Source organism: Peromyscus eremicus, chromosome 8a, assembly GCF_949786415.1.
Source record: "Peromyscus eremicus chromosome 8a, PerEre_H2_v1, whole genome shotgun sequence".
Classification (NCBI taxonomy): Eukaryota; Metazoa; Chordata; class Mammalia; order Rodentia; family Cricetidae; genus Peromyscus; species Peromyscus eremicus.
In genome coordinates, this window is record NC_081423.1 from 86687105 (window position 1) to 86711433 (window position 24329).

The 24329-nt window shown below is 40.2% G+C and overlaps 1 protein-coding gene across 5 annotated transcripts in view; it reads right to left on the reverse strand.

Annotated features, from left to right (window-relative positions):
- The window catches only part of Kansl1 (KAT8 regulatory NSL complex subunit 1), a 140906-nt gene that overhangs the window by 108804 nt on the left and 7773 nt on the right, over positions 1 to 24329 (reverse strand). Inside the window, exon 1 of one of the 5 annotated variants that reach the window (XM_059271937.1) lies at positions 8361 to 8449. The exons of the other annotated variants lie outside the window; for them this stretch is intronic. The gene's annotated coding sequence lies outside the window, so the exon portion shown is untranslated. Of the gene's footprint in view, positions 1 to 8360; positions 8450 to 24329 lie in introns of those variants that run through there. 5 annotated transcript variants of the gene reach the window in all.

A 24329-nucleotide genomic window follows, 5' to 3' on the forward strand; every position in this document is an offset into this window, starting at 1 on the left:
ATTTCCAATACATATTTATTAAAATACATATATCAATCAAAACATTGGACTAAGCATCCACAAAGGATAACAAGACCCTGTAAAGGAAAACACATTAAGGGATTCAGATACAGGCAGAGAAGTAGTCAGGGTAGGCTTTGCAGAGGAAACAGGTCTAAGAATTCACCATTACACAAACAGCTCATACAAGCCAGCATCCTATGCCAAAAAGAAAGGAAAAAAAAGAAAAGAAAGAAAAAAAAAACTGCTCCATCAAACTCAAAATCAATTTCTGCCCTTCAATAAATATTCCCTATGTAAATGAATTCTGATTTCAATCAGTGGTTTACCTTCTAACACAAACACATCCTTACATGTCTACTAATGTCAAGCCTAAATCATAAAGACTACAAGAGGCACTAAAAATTGTACAACCTTATTAATGCTAAAAATAAGATATAAATTAGATGTGAAGGCAGTTTTCTGTGTTTTGTCTGAAGGGGTTAAGAAAGTTTCCAAGACAGAAGACGTCCTGAATGATTCTAAGGGTGGGCACAGCTTACTCCACTTCATGAAGACACTAGGTAAGCAACTCACAGGCTTAAGGACCCTGAAAGTATTGCAATGGACATGCAATCTGTTTACTCCACTTTCCCCAAGACAGACAATTGAGCTGAACAGGTGGGTCAAAAAGCAATTCCATCCTGAAACAAAGAAGCAGTGCACAACATTCTAAATTTTTAAAAGCAAAGCGGAGAAGTGTTCCGTGGGCAGAATGATCATCACATTCACTTTATCTTTAGTGCCACTGGCCTTACTTCAGAACCTCATTATGTACAATAATTAAGGCAGCAGTAGTAATAACCTCCAGGTCTTCATCCTTTTTCTATCCAGTCTCAACAAGCTTCCAATCTTGCCTCTATTATCATGACTCTATCAAAGGCAAGAGAGGGAAGGAGGAAAATCAAATCTGAAATATTATGTGGTGCTTAGACTAAGGATACATTTCAAATTCTCTATCTACTCCCTTAGCATTCATCATTATCTGAAGCTCTCTACACTCTGTCCTCACTACACTCACCAAAACATACAAAATTCCAGGCTCTTTCAAGGTTCAATTCCAAATAACAAAGTCATGCAAGTATGCCTCATTCCTTCCAGGTTGAGTTAAAGATCTGTCCTTCCAGCCTCATAATCTGTACTCTGCTGACACTCTGGGCAATAGCAGCCAGCATAACATAAATTCACAGATTTCATCCTATCACGCCTTAGGCCAGGCATTTCTTAAATAGACAGTATGGTTTGTGTTAAATCTATTTCCTACAAGCAGCACATGCCAGCAGAATGGCATACCAATACACTGAAAGAATCAGATGTAGATCCACTAGGAGAAAGTTAATGGAAATGTCTGATCATGAGGTGACACAATCTACTAAGTATTTTACAACTGAATACAGGGTAAACCTCAATCTCAAGTTCCACTCATTCACATAGCCAAATACCTGTACCCAGACTGGTAAGCTTAAGACAGGTTTCACTACGTAGCCTTGGCCTGTCTAGAAACAGGTATCTGCCTGCCTCTACCTCCTAAGTGCTGGGATTAGAAATATGCTCCACAACCATTTGGAAAATTTTTGAACTCTACTAAATATTAAATTTGGCTACATTACACTTTGAAGACAATGTCTACCAAATCTTAAATGCAATTACTCAAACTTTTTATCTAGCAGCTATACTTCTAGGGATCTACCAAGCAGAAGTACTTTTATTGGTGCAGAAAATGTATGCACAATCTTTTCACTGGAAAAAAAAAAGCTTAAATTTTAAAAAATATAAAACCATCTAAGAAGTATAATCCAATTTATGCATAAGACAAGGAAACAGAGAAAGAGAAGAATGTGAGAAATTTTAAGATGTCTGTGTACACCCACAGAGGCCAAAAGGCAGCACTGGATTCCCTGGAGCTGGACTTACAGGTGGTTGTGAGGCCATCTGACATGCACGCTGAGAACCAAACTCTAGGATTCTGCATAAACAGGAAGTACTCTTGACTCCAGAGCCATCTCTCCAGCCCCAGAATGTTTTTTTTTTGAAGAGTGATTATATAGCCAAACTATTAACTGTGTTCACCTATTTCTGCTCTATCATGATTCAAATTCCTTACCAGTTTTTAGCTCACAGACACAAACACACAGAACTTTTATCTCTAACAAACCTAGTGGTTTTGAACAGTCATAAAATTAGAAACTTCTTGAAAAGCCCAAGCAAATTTGAAAAGAAAAGGGTTATTTTCCAAGGATTTAAAGTCTAATTCCAGAAATCCCACCAAAACCTACTTTATCCCTTTAAATTGAATTTATGATCAAAAACATTTTCCAAGCTGGGGTAGTCTTGCCCCAGCCTTTAATCCCAGCACTCAGGAGGCAGAGGCAGGCAGATCTCTGGAGTCTAGCCTGGTCTACAAAGCAAGTTTCAGGACATCGAGGGCTACAAAGAGAAACCAGTCTCAAAAAAAAAAAAAAACAGACCAAAAAAAAAAAAAAAAAAAACCAAACATTTTTCCAATGCCAGAGAAATGTTAAAATTAATACTAATAGCCTCCTTTTATTCTATTGAGAGGCCCAAGACTAGATGGTATGGAATAAATTACCAACTACAAAAAAAAAAGGCATATGTACAAATATACATATACACATACATTTAAGGTCTTCATATATTCTGTTCTCCACATAAAAACAGCTAAGTGAAACTTTCAAGACTTAAATATTTCTTTGTGCATATGTATGTGTGTAATGCTAGAGAACCCTGCAGGACCTCACAAGTGCTAAGCAAGCATTCTACTACTAAGTTACACTCTTGCCACACAATACACACGCATGCACACATTCTATAAAATCTCTGCACTAGTGAACGTTAGAAACCCTCAGAAACTAGCCCTAAGCCTCTTCACTCTCTGGAGTACTAACAAGCAGTCAATAAAGGCCAAACAGCAAGTAGGTAGAGAACCTGGGTATCGGTTCTTATCTTAACAAATTACTCAACCTTGTTATTCCTCAACATTTCCCCTCCAACTGAATTTAACCAGGTCTGACCTTAAACTGCTCTATTTTTTTTTTAAAGAAATTAAAGGGTGAGGGATATTATTAAGTTCATGCCCCTGAAGCAACTTTTTCTAAAGAAAAACAGAATCTACTGTACTTAAACTTATAACTAAAATCTCAGTTTGGATTCCTGGTTCAAGTAACAACTTTTGGTAACAAAAACTACACTGAATTTAAGCTCTACTTTTCATTTCCCGAAGCCATCAGAGAAGAAATTTAAATACAAAAACTTAGAACTAGCAGGGCGGTGCCTCCACAGGCAGAGGCAGAGGCAGGCGGATCTCTGGAAGTTCGAGGCCAGCTTGGTCTACAAAGCAAGTTTCAGGACAGCCAGAGCTGCTTACAGAGAAACTCTGGGAGGTGAGGGTGACGCTTAGAACTAGATTTAAAAAACAACAACAAATTCAGAGCCAGTAATTACATAATTTTTTCTTTGGTAGAAGTCATTCAAGTGCTCAAATTCTATAAAGCTGGTTTGAAATCTTAGAAAAGCAGACTTGTGGAAAATAACTTTTATGTAGGGCATGTTGTCATACACCTATAAGCCCAGCACCCAGGAGGCTGATGCAAGGTTCTTAAGTTAGCCGTAGTGAGGTGGAGGCCTGCCTAATAGACTAGGTTTTGAAAAACTCTGGAGTTGGCATTACAGTTTAGCACCACACAAAAAAAGCAACTTTTATTAAACAATTAGCATTTGCCAAACTGTGGCAGCCAAGAGAGGATTAAAGACTTTAAAAGAGGAATACAGAAATGGATTAGACAGTTCCCAGCACCCTATCAGGCAGTTCACAACCACCTATATTACTTCAGCTGCAGGAGACCCAATGCCACTGGCCTCCAAAGTCATCTATACTCACTCTCACATACCCCCACAGAGACACAAGCATACACATAGCTAATAAAAATAAATCTTTTTTAAAACCTGGAAAAAATTTAAAAAAGGTTCCTTTCACCTTGAAAAAGCCTCTTGGTTCCTAAAGGCTTACAACATTCATTAAAATCTTCCTATATAATCATTAAATTTTTTCTTGCAGACTACCCCAGTTTGTTTTTCTTTCTTGAGACAAGGTCTCACTATGTAGCACTGACTGTCCTGGAACTTACTATATAGACCAGGCAGGCCTCAAACTCAGAGATCCACCTGCCTCTGCAGGGATTAAGGGCTTTGTGCCATTCCACCTGGCTCTCAAGTTTATTTTTTATTAATGGGAAGTTGGTTTTCTTTACCCTATCAAAAGTTAGAAAAAGCTTAACATAAAGAAAAAAAATCTATTCCAAGCTATTTGGTAAATCACAACTATTATCTAGCTAAGTTTTTCCAATACCCTATATCCAAGAGGCCAGACCTGTAGCTAAACACAGAAATAAATCCCAGAGTATTATCTTCACTGTTTCATTTTAAAAGACCTGTCTTTGTATCCTTTCTTCATTTTAAATAAGCTCCTCCTTCATTGGTTAGGCTGTTCTGGTCTCAGGAAGGATATTTTACATTAGTGTCCTCTCCTTGTTCACTTTATGGAATACAGTGCAGGTGTCTCAAAAAAAGTAGACTCAATAGTGGGCCTGCTGTCTAGTGTAAAACAGATTTGGATCATTTCCTTTACCCAAAAAAGACTTCTTTTATTGTTTTATTTTCTTTAAATCTATATTAAGAATAATTTTTCAATCTGAATAGACGTATTTTTATTTCTAATCTAATAAATTCCATACTAGCTTATAGACAACCAGAGTACAGTAATTTATCACACAAAGTAGGACTCTTATTGATTCTTCCCATTCCCCAAAATGTAAGCTCAAAACATAGTTGGACAACTAAAGACAATATGAATTAGGAAAGCACTGTAAGTAGAGGTCATCAGCATTTCAAGGCTGCCAGAAGAGATAAGAAGAGACATCTTTTTAATGTTATTTGTACTTTGAGGAAAGAATTGTGAGTCATAGAAATAACCAGGGGATTACTGTTAGTTATCACTACCACATACTTAATCTACACTATTCCTTAACATCGAGATCAAGGAATGGACGGGTCTTGGTACAGGAAGCAATGTATTTTTATATATGTTTAATATATATTATATTACAAAATTTTTCCAGAAAGCCACTTGCATTTCTTTGTCTTAACTGCCTCACCAAAAAAGTGGTGGGGGAGAGATGATCCCTAGGAACTCCCACACAAATAAGAAAAAGGATTACTATTTAAACCCAAAGCTTTCTATATGCTGCATAGATTAACGTTTTAAAGAGTGTTTTCAAAAACTCCTTTTCTAAAATAAGGAAACAATTTCACTCACAACTACAACTACTCAATACTAAAACACATTTGAAAACAGGCATCACCAACCACAAAGGCCATATGCTAGCAGAATACATGAAACAGGTCATATCAAACACAGCAAACCTAAAATTTGTTCACTTTAAAAGTGATTAATGCCAGGCATGGTGGTGCACACCTTTTGTCCCAGCACTGTGGAGGCAGAGGCAGGAGGATTTCTGTGGGTTCAAGGCCACCTTGTTCTACAAAGCAAGTTCCAGGACAGCTAGAGCTGTTATACAGAGAAACCCTGTCTTGAAAAACCAACACTACCAACAACAACAATAAATCTGTGGTCAAACCAACAAAATCCAAGCTGGGCATAGTGGCACACACCTTTAATCACAGCACTCGGGAGGCAGAGGCAAAACGGATCTCTGTGAGCTTGAGGCCAGCCTGATCTACAGTTAGTTCCAGGACAGTCAGAGAAATTATGTCTCAGAAAAAACAAAAACAAACACACACAACAAAATCCAGGGTCTATACTGTAGAAAAATATTCTTTTCTTCTCATCTTGATAAAAGTTCACAAGTAAATTAAACTGTTTTCTAGCTTCCAGACCTTTCCACAACAGGATAGTAGTTATCAAAGAGTGCTCTGCAAATTTAACATTATGGTAAAGCAAGAAAATCAGATACTAATGGTCTGAATAAGGTTTTCAGGAAAGATGCAGCAACCCAATCCATATTTCCAGATTCCTATAGGTAGAAAGACCGAAACTCTAATTTATCTCTAAATCTATATATAATATGTAACTGATGGCTCTTAATTGATTTAATAAAAATCATAAATATTTGCTTCACATATACTTAACTGTGGTAGTTATCAAAGATAACTTCACCTGAATAAAGATGTTAAGAATTTATGTGACAGCTAATGTTTCCAAGTAGTTCACACTTCAAAAATAAAGTCAAACCACCACAAGTTCTGAGGTCACAACAAATCACACCGAATATTCTAAAGATCAAAAGATCTGCACACTTTGTTGGCTAAACCTAGTGGAAATCCAATTCAGAATTCCATGACTAAGGATTGTTATCTCATACTTATAATACATTTTTTTAAATTTCCAAGGGACAAGCATTTTTACCTTGCCTTATTTTTAGAACAACACATCACATTACACCTATCACATGACATGATGTAACTGTTAGCAAAGAAAATGGTTCAAGCCATTGATAACATACATGGCAGGAAAACAGATCAACCATACCCAAGAATCACATTTTCATTTTTACTTTTTAAACTTAGTAACTTATCTACAAAAGAAAAATGTACTTTTGGATAATTAGAATTTATCCAATTATGTGGAAAACTGAAATGAAGAAATAGGTAACCAAGTAGCATGCTTCTAAAACTAGAATTACAAACAACTTCTCTATCAAAAATGCAACAGAGAAACACATCAAAGTATCCACTGTTAGAAAAAAAAGTCTCAACGGACAACACCTGCAGCTAATTGAAAATTTCTAAATTGGTGAGAGTATGTAAGACAAGGAACCAAGTACAGCTCATAGAAGAGGGGGAAGGGAAACACGCCCACTTTATGCCTTTGTAAATACTGGTACTTTAAATAACACTTTAAATAAGCTTTAAAACAAAAACAAAAACGGGGGGAAATACAAACTACAGACCATTCTAAGAAACAGAAGTCATTGTAATGTAACGATTTTCCTTACTTGAAAGTAGTTTTGAGAAGAAGTTCTGTAACTATATCATGATTATGCAAGGCAAGGATTATGTAATTTTATCGTTTATTTTAAAATGTTCTCCGAATGTATCAAAAAAAACAACTGAAGCATTGTGATCTCTCCAATAGGCAGAGGAACGCTTCCCTAGCTACAATTAAAACTATTAACATATACCCCCAAAACAAACAAACAAACAAAAAAAACCCACGATGATTGCTAACCACGTGACGAAGGATATGGCAACACCAGGATTGTGAATGGAGGGGAGGGAAGCTAGGCTGGAGGACTAGCGAGATTTCTCTTAACTTTGGGGACTGCAGGATTCGGGTCTCTCGATCCTTTAGGTACCGAATTCTAACCCCCAGGAGTTGTACAGCTAACACCCTCAAGTGCGGTTTTATTAATAGGTCACGGGAAAATGCTCCAGTGACCTCCAGGATAAAGGAGGAAAAAACAGGCGGAGGAAAGAGCAATTTAAAGTGGCGCCATCATGTCACCCCTTTTCCCCTAAGGCAATCAATAAGCAATAGTTAAGTAACGAGTTTCTCTAAAAATCCACATTGGGATTCCAACATTGGAAAACAAAAGGATTTCTAGGTAAAACATGGGAGCAGGATTGTTTACAATATGTAAAACAATTATAAACTATTTGCTGAGACTCAAAAGATCGTCAGCCGGAAAAAAGGCCCCCCCAAAAAACAGTAAGATTCCAACTCACTTAAAAGCAAATAAATGTCTCTTCCTCTTTAGTTACAAAGAAAAAAAAAAAAAAAAAAAGGTCTGCCTGAGACCAGATCCGAAAACGCAAATGACCTCAATATACAAGCAACAAAAAATGTTAACAATCAGAGTTGTGATACAAACCGTGAGAGACATACAAGACGTGTTCGAGCAAAGAAAGGCCTTTTGCAGTCAAGAGAAGTTCAAGGGAAGAGCAAGAGTTTGTTTTTGGTCTTTTTTTTTTTTCTTTACGGAAATAAACCATGTTCTCCAGGCCGCCTTTTTAAATAGAACGCCAAAGGAAAGCCCGGCGAACGAGGCGGCAGCTGGTGGGGAAGGGCCCCCGCACACCCCCGCCCTTGGGGCGACTCCCAGCCCGGACCCGCAGCGGGGAAGCCCGGAGAGGCCATTTAAAGTTCCGGGGATTTTTCTTCCCCTGCCCTGCCTTTCTAGTTACAACTAACAAAGAGAGGGAGAAATGGGAGCCACAGGGAGAGCGAGGAGGAGAAGGAGAAAGGGCAGCGGGAGGAGGAGGAGAGGAGCAGCAGCAGCACCTACCACGTGATGGAGGAGCGTAGCCCGGGCGGATTCGGCCCCACAAAATGGGCGCAGTTTGCAAACAGCCCCCCGGCCTGGGCGCCGAGGACCAGCGGGCGGAGGCGCGCGGCGGCGGCTCCGGCCCGGCCCGCCGCTCTCCTCCCCCCCCGGCGCCCGGAGCCGCCCTGACTTTCCGGGCGGGGGGGCGAGGCGAAGGGGGAGGGGAAGGCGGCAGCGGGGAGCGGCCGCTTTTTCTTCTCTTTTGAGCCCTTTCTCCGGCCTTCCTCCGTTCCGGCGGGGCCTGGGCACGGCCGGGGACCGCAGCCCCGGCGGGCGGGCGGGGGCAGAGGGTAAAGCCGCCCCCCCGCCCCGCACAAACAAGCGCCACCGTCTGCAGCCCGCGCCCGCACCCCGGTCGCCACCCCGGGCGCTTCTTCCCGGCCGGGGAGCGCGCTTCGGCCGCCCCCCAAGCCGCCGCGGCGAGATGAGTCGGCTTCGCTACGGCGCTTGGTTCTCCCGCGGGCTCGGCGAGCGGTGGCGGTGGCGGCGGCGGCACTGGGAAAATGGCGGCCGAGCTCCTTTTCCCTCCCCCCCTTTAATCTGAAGCGGAGGGAGAATGGAGCGAGCAAGCGAGCGGGCGAGTGCCGGGGACACGGGGAGGAGGGACAGCAGCGCCTCCGCCGGCTGCGGCTGCGGCGGGCCGCTCCGCCCCGGCGCGCCGCCAGGGGGCGCCCGCCGCGCCGCCCCCGCGGGCTGCCAGGAGGCGCGGCCGCCGCCGCCGCCGCCTCAGTCATGGCTCCTCGCCGCGGCCGCTGCTTCTGCACCTCTGTTTGCGGAAGCCGGAGCCCGCTGCCTGGTACGTGCGGCAGCGGCACGCGGCACTGCGGCAAGCGGTGCGGAGCCCTCGCTCCGACCGAGGTGAGGCTAACCTGAGGCGCGGACGCCGTCACGTTCCCTCCGCACTGGGGCTGGCGGTGCAGCGCGCCGGTATGAGGGGAGGGCGGACTGGCGCGGTAGAGCCAGAGGACGTGAGCGAAGAACTGTGTGTACAGTGAACGAAGGAAGCTGCTGCCGCCACACTACCCCAGGGCCAACCGTGCTCTGAGCCGGGCAGGAAGCTCCCTGACCAGTGACGCGGTCTCTGCCACCCGCCCTTTGTCCTACACCCTGCTCTGTACACTGCAGCACACGGCTGGCTGCTAGCCCTAGCGCCACGCTCCGCAGCCGCCAAACCAAAAAATAAGCGGACGCCATTGCGCAGGCGCGAGCTAGGGCCGACTCCGGGCTAGCCCGGGCAGGGGCAGCTGGGAGCCAGAGGGGAAGTGATGGCCCACCAGCGCCGGGCTAGCTGGGAACTGTAGTTTTCGTTAAGAACCCCGCGTCTTGTTTTAGGTTTCGTGGTTTGCCAGATCCACCAAAATAGGAAAAAAGGCATTCACCACACAATGATATTTATGTTTCCTGCTACCACCGAATTAAAAGTTCATTGCCCCGCTAAAACTTTAGCAATGAACAACAAAAACAAACTTGTCATGTAGGAACCAGCGTTGGCTTAAAAGTGGTGGCATCTTATTCCTCATGACAACTAGTTTGTCGGCACGATATTTATTCCTTCCAAATAAGGTCTTAATAAGAATTTTTTTTTCTGGATTTAAGGAGCTCAATATAATGCAAAGTGCCACATTACACAAAGTAAAAAAATACCACACTTTAAAGCTAAAGATGCCAAATGATCACTAGGACTAAAAAATCAAATAGCATAAAACTGGTTGCAACAACTAAATCACCAAACTCAGCAAATGAGAAGGGTAAAGTCTACCAAAAAGGAAGATGCAAAATGCTCAGTACTTTTTTGTGTGGTTTACCAAAACCAGTATCCGGTGTTATGTGTCACTGCAGCATCTTAAAAAAAAAAAAAAAAAAACTCCCTCGTTACAGAACAGTTTGTCAGCCCTCAAAGTCAGTAACTCACCAGGCTTCTGTGCAACATCTGCATCTATATTTCTCTTGAGTTTCCATCTGTATTTTTTTTTTAAACTACACTCTCAAGCAGAATCTTGGTTCTCAACTATCAAAGGCAGGAGGCAGTATAGAGTCCCAAGGTCAAATTACACAGGGATAAGCTGATAGATGTATACATATTTACATACACATACAGAAAAGAGCTGGGCTTTTAAATTTATAATCTAGGTAAGATTTATTTTAACTATATACATATATAATATAGATAAATATCCACATAAATGATAATGCCACAGAAGATGTTTATACATAATTCCAGGACCAACAGATGGCAAACAAGAGCCTCAATCTGAAGATTATGAAATCCAAATTAGAAGAATGAAAATACCAAATAAGGCAACGCTTTCTGCAATGTATACTTAAATATTAGTGAAAGAAACTCATCATAACATAATCTTGTTACTATCCCAACTCTTAAAAACTTGGTCATCTAGCTAGCCTTTTAATTTCAGCACTAGGCAAGCAGAAGCAGGTGGATCTCTGTGAGTTCAAGGCCAGCCTGGTCTACATTGTGAGTTCTAAGAGCTCAGGCTGGGTACAGAGACCATGTATCAAAAACACACACAAACAAAACAAAACAAAAAACACCACCAACAACCAAAACTTCACTATCTAACTCAAGCACATTGGTGCATGCCTATAATATATAAATGGGGTAGGGAGGACAATCGGGTGTTCCAAGCCAACCTAAACCACAGGATAACCTGTCAAAAAAAAAAAAAAAAAAAAAAAAAGAAGGCACCAATTTTATAAACAAGTGCATTTAATGTGAACACTATGGACACAAATCTTTAGAGAAATACATTTCTTTTTAAAAATTTCCTCCAGGGACAGCCACACATGGTGGCAACTCCTGAAATTCAATCAATCCTGAGGTAGAGGCAGGAAGATTAGGAGTTCAAGCCCTGGCTACACATCTAGACATTGGAAGTTCAAGACCAGATAGAGTCATATGAAATCCAGTCTCAAAAACTAACAAGGGCTATGTGACTGCTGGTACACAAGGTACACAGAGGAGAGGAAGCACTAGGAGCCTAGAATGGGGGGGTGGGGCGCCAAAATGAAGAAAAAAAAAATTCCCCCAGAAAAACAATGATTGAGAAGGCTGATTAAAAACATAAACACAAGCCCGGGAAGTGGTGGCGCACACCTTTAGCCCCAGCACTCTGTTTCAAAAAAAGGTATAGTTACCCTACCCCTTTTGTTTTGTTTTGTTTTTCGAGACAGGGTTTTTCTGTGTAGCCTTGGCTGTCCTGGAACTCCTTCTGTAGACCAGGCTGGCCTTGAACTCAGAGATCCGGCTGCTTCTGCCTCCCGAGCTTCCCCTTTATAAACCCCACTTAAAAATTAAGACAATTTTCCTCCTCAGATAGCATTAAAATTCAACCCAAGGCACCACAATGGCACACTGTAATCTCAGCTACTCAGGAGTCTAATGCTGGAAAATCCTGAATTTGATGCCAGCCTGGGCCAGGAAGGGTGACTCCATTATTGGCAGAAGGCTTACTTAGCATGCACAAAATCCCAGCCAATCCCTGTCATTACATGCTCCAGACACGATGGCCCAAACATGTAATCCCAACACTTGGGTGGAGGCAGGAGTTATCTTCTACTACACAGAGAGTTCAAGTCAGTTGCCAACTCTAAAAATACAACAAAACATAAAATCTGCTCTGATAGCATAGCAAACCTAGGGATTTTGAAAGATAACACTATTCCCTCCAATGGAAAGGTACATCATTCTTAGAAAGGGTCATTCCATCCCCAAACCCTACCTCTATTGTCTCTGTTTATGTGTTGGGGAAGCACATGTTACATAGGTGAATGCACATGGCCATAAGGAGGCCAGAGGAAGACCTCAGCTGTATTCCTCTATTGCTTTACATTTATTTTTTGAGACAGGGTCTGAACCTGAAGTTCACCCATTTTGGCTAAGCTAGCTAGCCAACAAACTCCTGGATCTACCTGTTTCTGACCCCAGACACACTGACAGTGCATCGCTTTTATGAGAGTGCTAGGTGTGTAAACTTAAGTCATTGTGCTTGTACATTGTGCTCCTATCCACTGAGCTAACTCCCCAGCCTAACCATTCTTTCTTAAGCCACTGACTCTTGGGTTCTAGGTATACATAAAAACATACATTGATAGAGTAAGAAATGTCTAAAGCAGGGGGCTGGAGAGATGGCTCAGTGGTTAAGGACACTGGCTACTCTTCCAGAGGTCCTGAGTTCAATTCCCAGCATGCATATGGTGGCTCACAACCATCTATAATAGGATTTGATGTCATCTTCTGTCTGATTCCCTCTTCTGTCCAGCAGGCATACATGGAAATAGAGCACTCATATACTAAATAAATAAATCTGAAAGAAAGAAAGAAAGAAAGAAAGAAAGAAAGAAAGAAAGAAAGAGAGAAAAGAAAGAAAAGTCTGAAGCTAAATTAAAACTTTAATCCCAGCACTCCAGAGGCAGGCAGATCTTTCTGAGTTCGAGGCCTGCTTGGTCTACATAGCGAGTTTCAGGACAGCCAGAGCTATATAATAGAGAGACCTTGTCTCAAGGAAAAAAAGAGAGAGAGAACTTGTTTGGATGTTAATTTAAACAAATATTGTAATAAAATCAGAAATACTTCTGCCAAAATAAACACAATTATGTAACAAAACACAAAATTGCCATCTTTTCTAAAAACAGAAGTTTTTTGATTATTGGTAATGATTAGTTGGTTTCGTTCTTTGAGACAGGGTATCTCCATGTAGGTCAGGCTAGCCGTGAGCTCATGAACCCCCATGCCCCTGACTCCCAAATGGTAGGATCACAGGCACTACCATGCCTGGCAGAGAAGGTATCTATAGCAACAAGATTCTGGGAGCACTTGGATAGAGGGTAGAGGAACAACTAATTCAAATCATTCCTAGAGAGACACACACTGCAAAACCCACACAAAAATCACATGTTCAGATGATGAAGCCTGAAGACATCTAACAAATCATCAAGGGTACAAAATTATCAAAGAGATGTTATGTTACTGAGAACATAACTAGAATTCAGGAAATGCTAAAGTCCCTATCTTATCTCTGTCATTCATTTACTAAGAAATCCTATATAATTTCCTCAACAGTTTTTTCATTTTTGTGTTAAGACTGACAAAAATACAAAATTCAGTATTATTTTCAACCATATTTCAAACTAATTCCTACAATCACATTAAGACACAAATTTAAGCCGGGCGGTGGTGGTGCACACCTTTAATCCCAGCACTCGGGAGGCAGAGGCAGGCAGATCTCTGTGAGTTCGAGGCCAGCCTGGTCTACAGAGCAAGATCCAGGAAAGGCGCAAAGCTACACAGAGAAACCCTGTCTCGAAAAACAAACAAACAAACAAAAAAGACACAAATTTAAGAAAATTATCCCAAATGAACTAATTTCAAGCACATAACAAAAACCATATAATAGCTAACTGAAGCATTCTTCAATGATAAAAGAAGAGGAAAGCCAGGTATCTGGTGCTATCTATAACCTCAGCTACTTGAGGCCAAGGTAGGAGGAGCTCAAGCATAGGCCAGCCTCATCCACACATCCAGACCCTACCTTAAAAAGAAGGAAGACGATGGGCTGCACATGTGGCTGCAGAGGACCAAGGTTTGATTCCCTGCACCCACATAATGGCTCACAACCATCCATAGCACAAGCTACAGGATCCAACACCCTCTTCTGACTTCTGCAAAGCAATAGACATGCATATGCAAGCAAAATACTCATACACATAAAAGAAATAAATCTAAAATAAGTTTTAAAAAAAGAAATACTTTACTAGGCAGATACCACACACTGTAATCCTAGTATTGGGGGAAGTAAGACAGAAGGATCAAGAGTTCATGGACAGCCTAGGTTATATAATGAGTGACTTTTGGGCCAGCCTAGGCACAAACAAAACTGTGCTAAAAGAAAGGTGGGGGACACGACTCTCACAATTCATAGAATATCTATGATAGTACTATCAAAATATAACTTTGTCCAGCTGAGCATAATGGCCCACACCTTTAATCTAAGTACTTAGGAAGCAGAAGTAGACAGATCTCTGTGAGCTCTAGGCCAGCCTGGTCTACATGGCAAGTGCTACACAGTGTGAGATCCTGCTCCAAAAATAATTTTTCTTTCTTTCTTTTTTTTAAAATAAAACCTTGAGCCAGGTGGTGGTGGTGCACACCTTTAGTCCCAGCACTCAGGAGGCAGAGGCAGGCAGAGACAGGCAGATCTCTACGAGTTTAAGGCCAGGCTGATCTTTCAAATTGAGTTCCAGGACAGCCAGAGCTGTTAATATAGAGAAAAAAACCTGTCTCAAAAAACCAAAACAAATATATAAATAAAGCCTTGTTACTAGTATTTAGGCCCACACAATACATTTTTTATAACGACAATAATACCACTATTCGTAACTAAAACAAAGTTAATGACGATTGAACCCACAGTCTCAAACATGCTAAATACACAGTAGCTAATTAACAACTGTCACTGAAAATGGACATACCTTTAAAGCCCTACCATTCACTTTCTTTCATCTATAAGTATTTACTAAGCTCCTGGGGGAAGGTGGGGGTATGGTTAGAAGCTACATAGTACATACACACAAAAAAAAACATTAAATCTATCCAGTATTATTTTAAATCGATTAAAAAAATCAAAGCTAACAAATGACAAAGATAATTAGTAAGTGTTACTTAAAAGCATAACCAAAATGAGGTAGCAATGCAAGTACCCCAAATAAAAGGAACAATTAAGGGAGCCAAGTACACAACAGGGATCTAAAGTGTTAGACTTGTCACCTCTACCCTATGTGTCTCAAAATAAGCAAAATGTCTACAAAGGGAAATTTTGTGACCTAATCTAATAATATTTGATTCTGCCTTTTCCATTCTCACGTGTTTGCTGTTGCCCCAGCAAATATAGAGATTTCTATATGTCTTCAGTCTGTAACAGACTTTTAAACATCAGTTATACCTTTAACTATTTTTATCTTCATTGAGTTATTAGGCAATTAGACACATCTCAACTGAAGCCATTATTACTCTGATACCAAAACTAGACAAAAACTTCCTGATAAAATTAAACAGATCAATATCCTTTATGATATAGTTATAAAAATCTTCAATAAAGCAAAAATGAATCCAAAAACATACAAAAAGGATGACCTTTGTTAAATGTGGTTTTCTTCCAGTAATTCAAGGTTAGTTTAACAACTGAAAGTCTGTTGTAATACACAATGTTATTAGAGGACAAAAACCACATGACCAGAGCTGGAGAGATGGCTCAGCAGTTAAGAGCACCCTTCACAACTCCAGTTCTAGGTGACCTAACACCCTCTTCTGTTCTCCTTGGGCACTGTACACATGTGGATACATAACATATATATGGGCCAAACTTCCACACAAATAAAAATAAATCTTAAATTAAAAAATAAAAATAAAAATACTCATATGACCATCTACACATACAAAAAAGCACTTGGCAAATTCTAATAAGAAAATATCTAACAAACTAGAAATTGAAGGAAACTTCCTCAACCTGATTAAATGGTATCTGTGAAGAATTCATAGTTAAGATTGATTTTTTTTTTTTAAGATTTGCTATGCAGTTTAGGCTGGCCTTGAACTTGTAGCTATCCTCCTACTTCAGACTCTGAGTGCCAGGAATACAGATCCACACTGCTATATACCAGACCTATAATATATGTGTATATAACATACATATTTTGGAGAGGGGGGGTTGCAGGGAGGACAGGGTATCACAGTGTAACCCTGGTTTGTCTGGAACTTACTATGGAGATTAGGCAGGCCTTGAACTCACAGAGATCCACCTGCCTCTGCTTCCCAAGTACTGGAACTAAAGCTAGGCAAGACCAGATTTAAAATCCTGATAGAGAAAAGACTAAATGCTTCTCTCTAAAATCAAGAATAAAACAAGTATGTACACTGTCATGACTTCTAGACAGCACTGTACTAAAAGTTCTAGCATGTGTGAATAGTCAAGAAAAAAATAACATCTGACAGAAAAGAAAAACTAAGACTACTTTTATTTGCAGAAAATGTAATCTTGTATGTAGAAAATCTCTGGGCTGGAGAGATGACTCAGCAGTTAAGAGCACTGACTGCTCTTCCAGAGGACCCAGGTTCAATTTCCAGCACCCACATGGCAGCTCACAGCTGTCTGTAACTTCAGTTCTAGGGGATCTGACACCCTCACATAGACTTATATGCAGGCAACACACCAATGCACATTAAATAAATAAATAAGTAAATAAATAAATAATAAAAAAGAGAAGAAAATACAAAATAGAGCTAGGTGTAGTACATGGCTGTAATCCCAGCACTTAGAGGTGGAAGGAAACCGGTAGCCTCACTACTAAATAGCAAATCTGAGTCCAGCCTGGAATGCATGAGAGAGACTCTGTCTGAAGAAAGGAAACATCAGAAAATATAAGGAGAAAATCACAGAGTATTGACACTAATAAATCCAATAAGGCTATGTCAGGTCAATATACAAACAGTAATTTTATCCCCTCCCCCGCCCCCCCCTTTTTTTTTTTTTTTTTTTTTTTGCTTTTGAGACAGGGTTTCTCTGGGTTAACAGCTCTTGCTATCCTGGAACTTGCTCTGTAGACCAGGCTGGCCTTAAACTCACAGAGATCTGCCTCTGCCTCTCACATGCTTAGATTAAAGGCATGCACCACCACTGCACAGCTAGTAATGGTATTTCTACTGGGGAGGTGCCTTAGTAGTTAAAGTACTTGCTAAGCAAGAATGTACAGAGTTCAGATCCTCAGAACCCTCATAAACATGGACTGGGCATAGCAGCCCGCCTGTACTTTCAATCTCAGAAACAGATTCCCTGGAGCGAATTGGCTAGTGACACTACTGGACCGTGCCTCAGTGAATAAGGTGCAAGAGCAACTGAGGATGATTCTCAGCATGAACCTCATCCTCCATATAAACACACGCACGCACGCACGCACGCACGCACGCACGCACGCACGCACGCACGCACCTACACACATATGCCCACATGTGTAAACACGCATACATATACACACATACCACAGAGAGTCAAAATACGGGAGCGGGGTGGGGTGGTAAAAAATTCAATCACAATAGCACCAAAAAGAACAAAATGGGAGCTGGAGAGATGGCTCAGTAGTTAAGAGAATGTGTTACTTTTGCAGAGGACCTGGATTCAATTCCCACCACCTACATAGCAGCTCACAACCATTTTTAACACCAGTTCCAAAGGATCTGATGCCCTCTTCTGACCTCTGCAGACACCAGGCACACACGTGGTACCCAGACACATATGCAGGCAAAATACACATATACATGAAATACTTTTTTAAACTTACATTTGTTGCCAGGTGTGGTGGTGCATACCTTTAATCCCAGCAGAAGCAGGCAGATCTCTGAGTTTGAGGCCAGTCTAGTTTTCAGAGCTAGTTCCAGGACAGCCAGGGCTACACAGAGAAACCCTGTCTTGAAAATACCAATAGATAGATAGATAGATAGATAGATAGATAGATAGATAGATAGATAGATAGATGATAGATAGATAGATGATAGATAGATGAGAGAGAGAGAGAGAGAGAGAGAGAGAGAGAGAGAGAGAGAGAGATAGACAGACAGACAGATAAATTTGTTTTAAAAAGATGAAGCTAAGTCGGGCAGTGGTAGCACACGCCTCTAATCCCAGCACTCGGGAGGCAGAGGCAGATCTCTGAGCTCAAGGCCAGCCTGGTCTACAAAGCAAGTTCCAGGCCAGGCTCCAAGCTACACAGAGAAACCCTGTCTTGGAAAAAAAAAAAAAAGATGGAGCTAAAATAGTATTTAATTTCTAAACAATTTCACTTTGCATAACAATAAGCCACTTGTGAAATAATAGAAGGCAAAACATATTTCTGCCCTTAATTTCTCCTTAAGAAATTACGTAAATGCACTAATCTGCCTTCATGTCATACTTGCAACTTCACTGATAATAGTGCATATATGGGAAACTTAGGTTTCCTTCAAATTGAAGTTACTCTAAATTACTCTATTGGAGAATGAAATGAAGAGACCCAGCATGTCACAGATATAATCAGTCATTTACCAGAAAAAGAGCAGCTAGATCAGTGAGTTAAAGAGTTTGAGGAACACAAAATCCTATTACTGGAAGAGTTATCTTCAGGGACTTAGGACTGGAATGTATTATTATTTTAAAAGCTTAAGCAAAAACAACAGTATTATACATTTGCCTAAAGAATATTGTAATATATAGTTAGCAAGGCACCTATAAAAGGGTAATTCAAAGAGAAAAGTATTGGGCATTCTTGTTACCAAAACAATCCAGGGCATAAAGATGCTCTAACTCTAAAGAATGAGCATCTAGGAGAGGGTGTGCTAGAGAGAGAATATGAAGCCATTCTTTTTCATCTAAATCAACAGTACTTTTTCTGCATATAGTCTGACATAATTATGATTAGGAAAAGTCACTGGAGTCCTGGAGTCACTGGACTGAGACAATGTTGGGCTACATTTCAAGTTATATATCTATACTGAAATAGACACGTGATTTTTGGGAAATGACTTTATTGCTTTAAATGTCCTCGTGTATAAGATGCAAACTTTCACTGGTTTAAAATCAAGGTTCTCCTCTTATTTTAAGTTTTTTTTTTCATCTTTTTTATGTGCATGAATGTTTTGCTTACACAAATATATGTGTGCCACATGCATGCCTGGTGCCTGCTGAGGTCAGAAGAATTGTATCCCCTGGGAATGGAGTTACAAATGGCTATGAGCCACCCTACTGTTGCTAGGAGTCAAACCTGGGTCCTTTGCAAGCGCAACAATAGCCCAAAACCAAGGTTTCTTTTATCACTAAAGTTCATGACTTGAAAACATGGAAAGTACAATAATAACCATAATGAAGTGAGGTTCAATATTCCACGTTTAATAGCACAAAATTTTGGAGAAACTATGTAAATTTTAACTAATATAACCAATATTTTCTCCAAAAATATTAGGGCCCCCTAAGACACATATACATACATAATAGAACTTCTGAATTAGGATCAGAAGTTCACTTCTATGAGTTGTGCTCAGTAGTTAAAGCATGGAGACTTAAGTCCTAATCCCCAGAGCCCATGGTAAGTCAGGTACAGTAGCCTGCATCCATGGCACCAATGCTCCTACCTTGAGATGGGAGGCAGAGACAGGAGACTGGCAAATATAGAACAATGTGTGTGTGTGTGTGTGTGTGTGTGTGTGTGTGTGTGTGTATGTGAGAGACAGACAGACAGACAGACAGACACAAACACAGACTCTTGTTACAAACAAGGTAGAAAGTGAAGACTGATCTCTAAAGTTGTCCTCTCACCTCCACATACATAATGGAATGTGCTTACCCTCATTCACATAATCATACACTCTCCTGTACACACACACAGAAAGAAATTGACATATACGACCACTAGTAATATAAAAACAAAATTATCACCAAAGTATGCATGGGAACACCTAAAAATGGCTACCCAATTTAAGAAAACATATATGCCTCAATCTAGACTTTAGTTAAATAAAATTATTTTTTTTTACTTAAAATATGTGTACTATAAAGGAGAGATAGACTTCAAAATACTTTCTTGAAAGCAAGAGATCTCAAAATGTAGGTGCTTAGCCAAAAATCTTAAATTGCTAATTTTAATTTATCACAATAAGAGTTAAGAGAGTGGAGAAAAACTACTTTTCTCAAAATAAAAAAACAAAACAAAAAAACCTACAAATGAGAGAAAGCAATAAAGACCATTACAGGCAGCAGCTTATCAGGAGCACTGAGACTATGTTAGCAAAACCTAACAGCTAGCAGTGGTGCTTCAGGCCTGCAATCCCAACACTGAGAGGATTGCTAAGCAATCAAGGCTAGCCTGGGATATATACTGAGTTCCAGGACAGCATAGACTCAAGACCCTCTGTTTAAGAGAGAGAGAGAGAGAGAGAGAGAGAGAGAGAGAGAGAGAGAGAGAGAGAGAGAGAGAGAGAGAGAGAATATGCAAAGCTACTAAAAGATGGTCATTGGATAAATAGATCATTAACAGAGATCAAAGCAAAACAGCTGACATACAACTTACTTCAATGTTTACTAGAGAAGATATAAGGGAGAAACCTATTTCTAAATTATTCCTTAAAGCATACAAATCACTGATAGTAAACCAAATTCATCATTAAACATGCAAGATGGGGGCTGGAGAGATGGCTCAGCAGTTAAGCACTGACTGCTGCTCTTCTAGAGGTCCTGAGTTCAATTTCCAGCAACCACATGGTGGCTCACAACCACCCATAATGAGATCTGATGCCCTCTTCTGGCCTGCAAGGACACATGCAGGCCAAACACTGTGTACATAATAAATAAATTAATTTAAAAAAATGCAAGATGCTTCCAAACTGATGTATCAAATGTCAGACAGACATTTAAAGCATTAATTACAAGACTGTTCAGGAAAACATATACTAGCTGGCAGTCATGCAGGAGAAATGACCTTCTTTAAGTCCCAGGTGGATGGAACTGGGATCTGTTTGCTTTATCATCATTTACCCAATCCCCTGTTCAACTCTTTACATATTTATCTACTCAATAAATACTTGCTGGACAAAAATGTCAACATAACTTCCATCTACTCAAGAAATGGCAAATCAGAGACATTAGCATGAATATTACATGAAATGGGATTGGAGACATTAGCAAGAAAAAAAAAGACACCCTGGCTCAAAAAGGAGAAATCACACACCAGCCTACACAAATTCTTTGAGAAGGAATTATGCAAATACTATTTATGTGCACTTTTATGGGAAAATTGATAAAGCTCCAAATAAATGGTCTTTTTAAAAGATAAGTGACCAGAGAATGGAAAACATTTGCTATAGATGGAATGGGACTAAGCATAAAAATTATGTGCTCCCCAAATGAAAAGAAATAAATGGAAGACTAGTGATCCTGGGCAATGTTTTAGAAAAGCTATATTCAACATTTAATAAATTATATGAAAAATGTATAAAGAAATGTCTTGTGTTGCAGATGGAAGTATGATCTTCCTAAATATAAAACCACACTGAGTTAGGAAAATAAAAATCTGAGAGATGGAAAGGATTTCTAAATAAGTATATCAAGTGTGAAATATTTACAAAACCTAGGCTTTCTTTTCAGCTGACTGAATTTTTCAGCAAACATGAATGCTGCCTCAATACTGTAGTTGTGTCCAGCTGAAGAGAAACTGCTCCTGCTCCAGGCAGTTCCTGTGTAGACAAAATTACAAAATCCATAGGGATACACTTGAAACCAAGCTTCCTAATGACCTCACCTAACTAGCAAGATAACACATGCTCTGCTTTCATTGAAGAGACGACTAAGACAAGACAAACTATTACAGACAGAAAACAGCAAGTATGCTGCTGTACCCATAGAATAAAATCTAAGCTGTAGTTAAAGAATTCGTCTTCTGATCAAAAAGGTATTTTGATAATTATAGAACTTTTTGCATTCTATAAAAGATGTTCTATGCAAAAAGAGGGAAAGTAAAATTAAAAAAAAAAAATCCATTCACAACAAAAAAAGGACCACAAACAGAACTTACTTTTCTATTCTACCAAATCACAGTTTAGCTCTATCTAAAACAGTCTCAAGTTTTAATTTTTTTCTGGGGGTAGAGGGGTAGTATTTTAAGACAGAGTCTTGTTCTGTAGTCCAGGTAGCCTTTCAATTCACTATGTAGCCCCAACTGGCCTCAAACTTACAAGTGCTGGTGGTATTTACAAGCATGTGCTACCTACACAGCTCAAAAAAAGTTTAGTAATAAAAAATAAAAGCCTCAGACCAGCAAGTGACTTAGCAGGTAAAGGCCTGTTGCCAGGGCTTATGAGGAGGACCTGAGTTCTCCCGGGAATCTACATGGTGGAAGAACTTATTCATGCAAGCTGTCCTTTGCTCTCCACACGAGTCACATGGTATGCTTCTGTGATCTCATACATGCACAAGCATTCACAGAAAATAAATAATGTACAAAAATGCTAATAGAAAAATAAAGCAGGGTTGAGGATGTAGTTCAGTTGGCAGAGTGCTTTTGTAGCAAACAGAAAGCACTGGAATCTACCCCCAGTACCACATAAACCATTCTATATTCCCAAAACTCACAAAGGAAAAGCAGGAGAAGCAGAGTGAGTTGAAGGCCAGCCTGGGCTAGAGACCCACCTCAAAAATCAAATAAGTAAATAAATACCAAGTGTGCTAACATATGCCTGTAATCCCAGAATTTAGAAGGCCGAAGCAGGGCCTAGACTACATAACAAGACTCCATCTCAAAATATAATAAAAGAAAAAAGTAAGTAGTTCTAGGTGATTATTATAAATTCAGGAGGGGAAATCAAGCTGTCAAAGACCCAGAGAAGGTCAAATGAATGAAGAGGCTGAAGCAGGTTTTCCTGAATATTAAATTTAAAAACCATGCATCTTCAACTGAGAAAACACGAAAATCAAGGGACAATGTGATTTATTTTTAGAAGATAGAAAAACCCAAGGCTGGAGATACTGCTCAGTGGTTTTAAGAGCACCAGTTGCTCCTCAGAGGACCTGAGTGAGGTTCAATCCCCAACACCCACATTGGCACCTCACTATTGGCTATAACTCTAGTCCCAGGGGGATCCAATGTCCTCTTCTGGCCTGTATAGGCATGGTGCACACACATACATGCAAGCAAAATACCCCTACATAAAATACTAAAATTAGGAGGGTGTTGGTGGCGCATGCCTTTAATCCCAGCACTTGCGACATAGAGGCAGGCAGACTCTGAGTTTGAGGCCAGTCTGGTCTACAGAGTGAGTTCCAGGGCAGCCAGATCTACTCTGAGAAACCTTGTCTCGAAAGAAAAAAAAAAAAAAAAAAAACAAGAAAAATCCAATATGGTAATTCTAATCAACCAAATCTTAATACAATATATTAACCACTTACAATCAAAAATTAGAATGTGTCTTTCTATAAAACAAACAAACAAACAAAAAAAAAAAAAAAACAAGCCAGGCAGTGGTGGCACACGTCTTTGGGAGGCAAAAGCAGGTGGATCTCTGAGTGCAAGGCAAGCCTGGTATATAGAGAGAATTTCAGGATAGCCAGGGCTATACAGAAAAACTGTCTCAAAAAAAAAAAAAAGGAAAAAAAAAAAAGACATAAAAGAAATCTATGGGATGGGTTATCACCAAGTGGTATATGGAGTTAAAAATAGATTTTAAGAAGTGCTTACATCTATGGATAAATTCACCTTAGCGTCCAACAAGACAGAAGTAATTTCAAGAAGCCCTAAGGTTCTAAGAGTATTTCTTCAACCCAACATTCCATGGTGCCAATCAAGACAGAGACGGATGAGAGCCTCAATGAAACTTCTGGTTACTACGTGACAGTGAGTTGTCAGCAAATTGGTTCTGCTTTTCCAAAAGCAAGTAAGTTGTTGGCAAAGTTCCTTCCATTCTCTTTATCTATTTTTATATGTGTAACAAACATATATTTTTCTATTTCATACTTAGAATCCTTTATACAGCTTTCCATCCTAACATTCTCAAGATAAAAAAAACCTCCAAAAAGCAGTCTTAGAGGTGAACACCTGTAACACCAGCACTCCAGGAACACAAGCAGGATTGTCAAGCCCTGTCTAGTTTAAACAGAGTTCCAAGCAGTACAGGGCTGCATAGCAAGAAGCTGTCTCAAGAAACAAAAACAAGCCGGGCGGGGGTGGCACACGCCTTTAATCCTAGCACTAGGGAGGCAGAGGCAGGCAGATCTCTGTGAGTTTGAGGCCAGCCTGGTCTACAAAGCGAGTTCCAGGAAAGGTGCAAAGCTACACAGAGAAACCCTGTCTCGAAAAACCAAAAAAAGAAAAAAGAAACAAAAACAAATCTGTAACTCCAGTTTC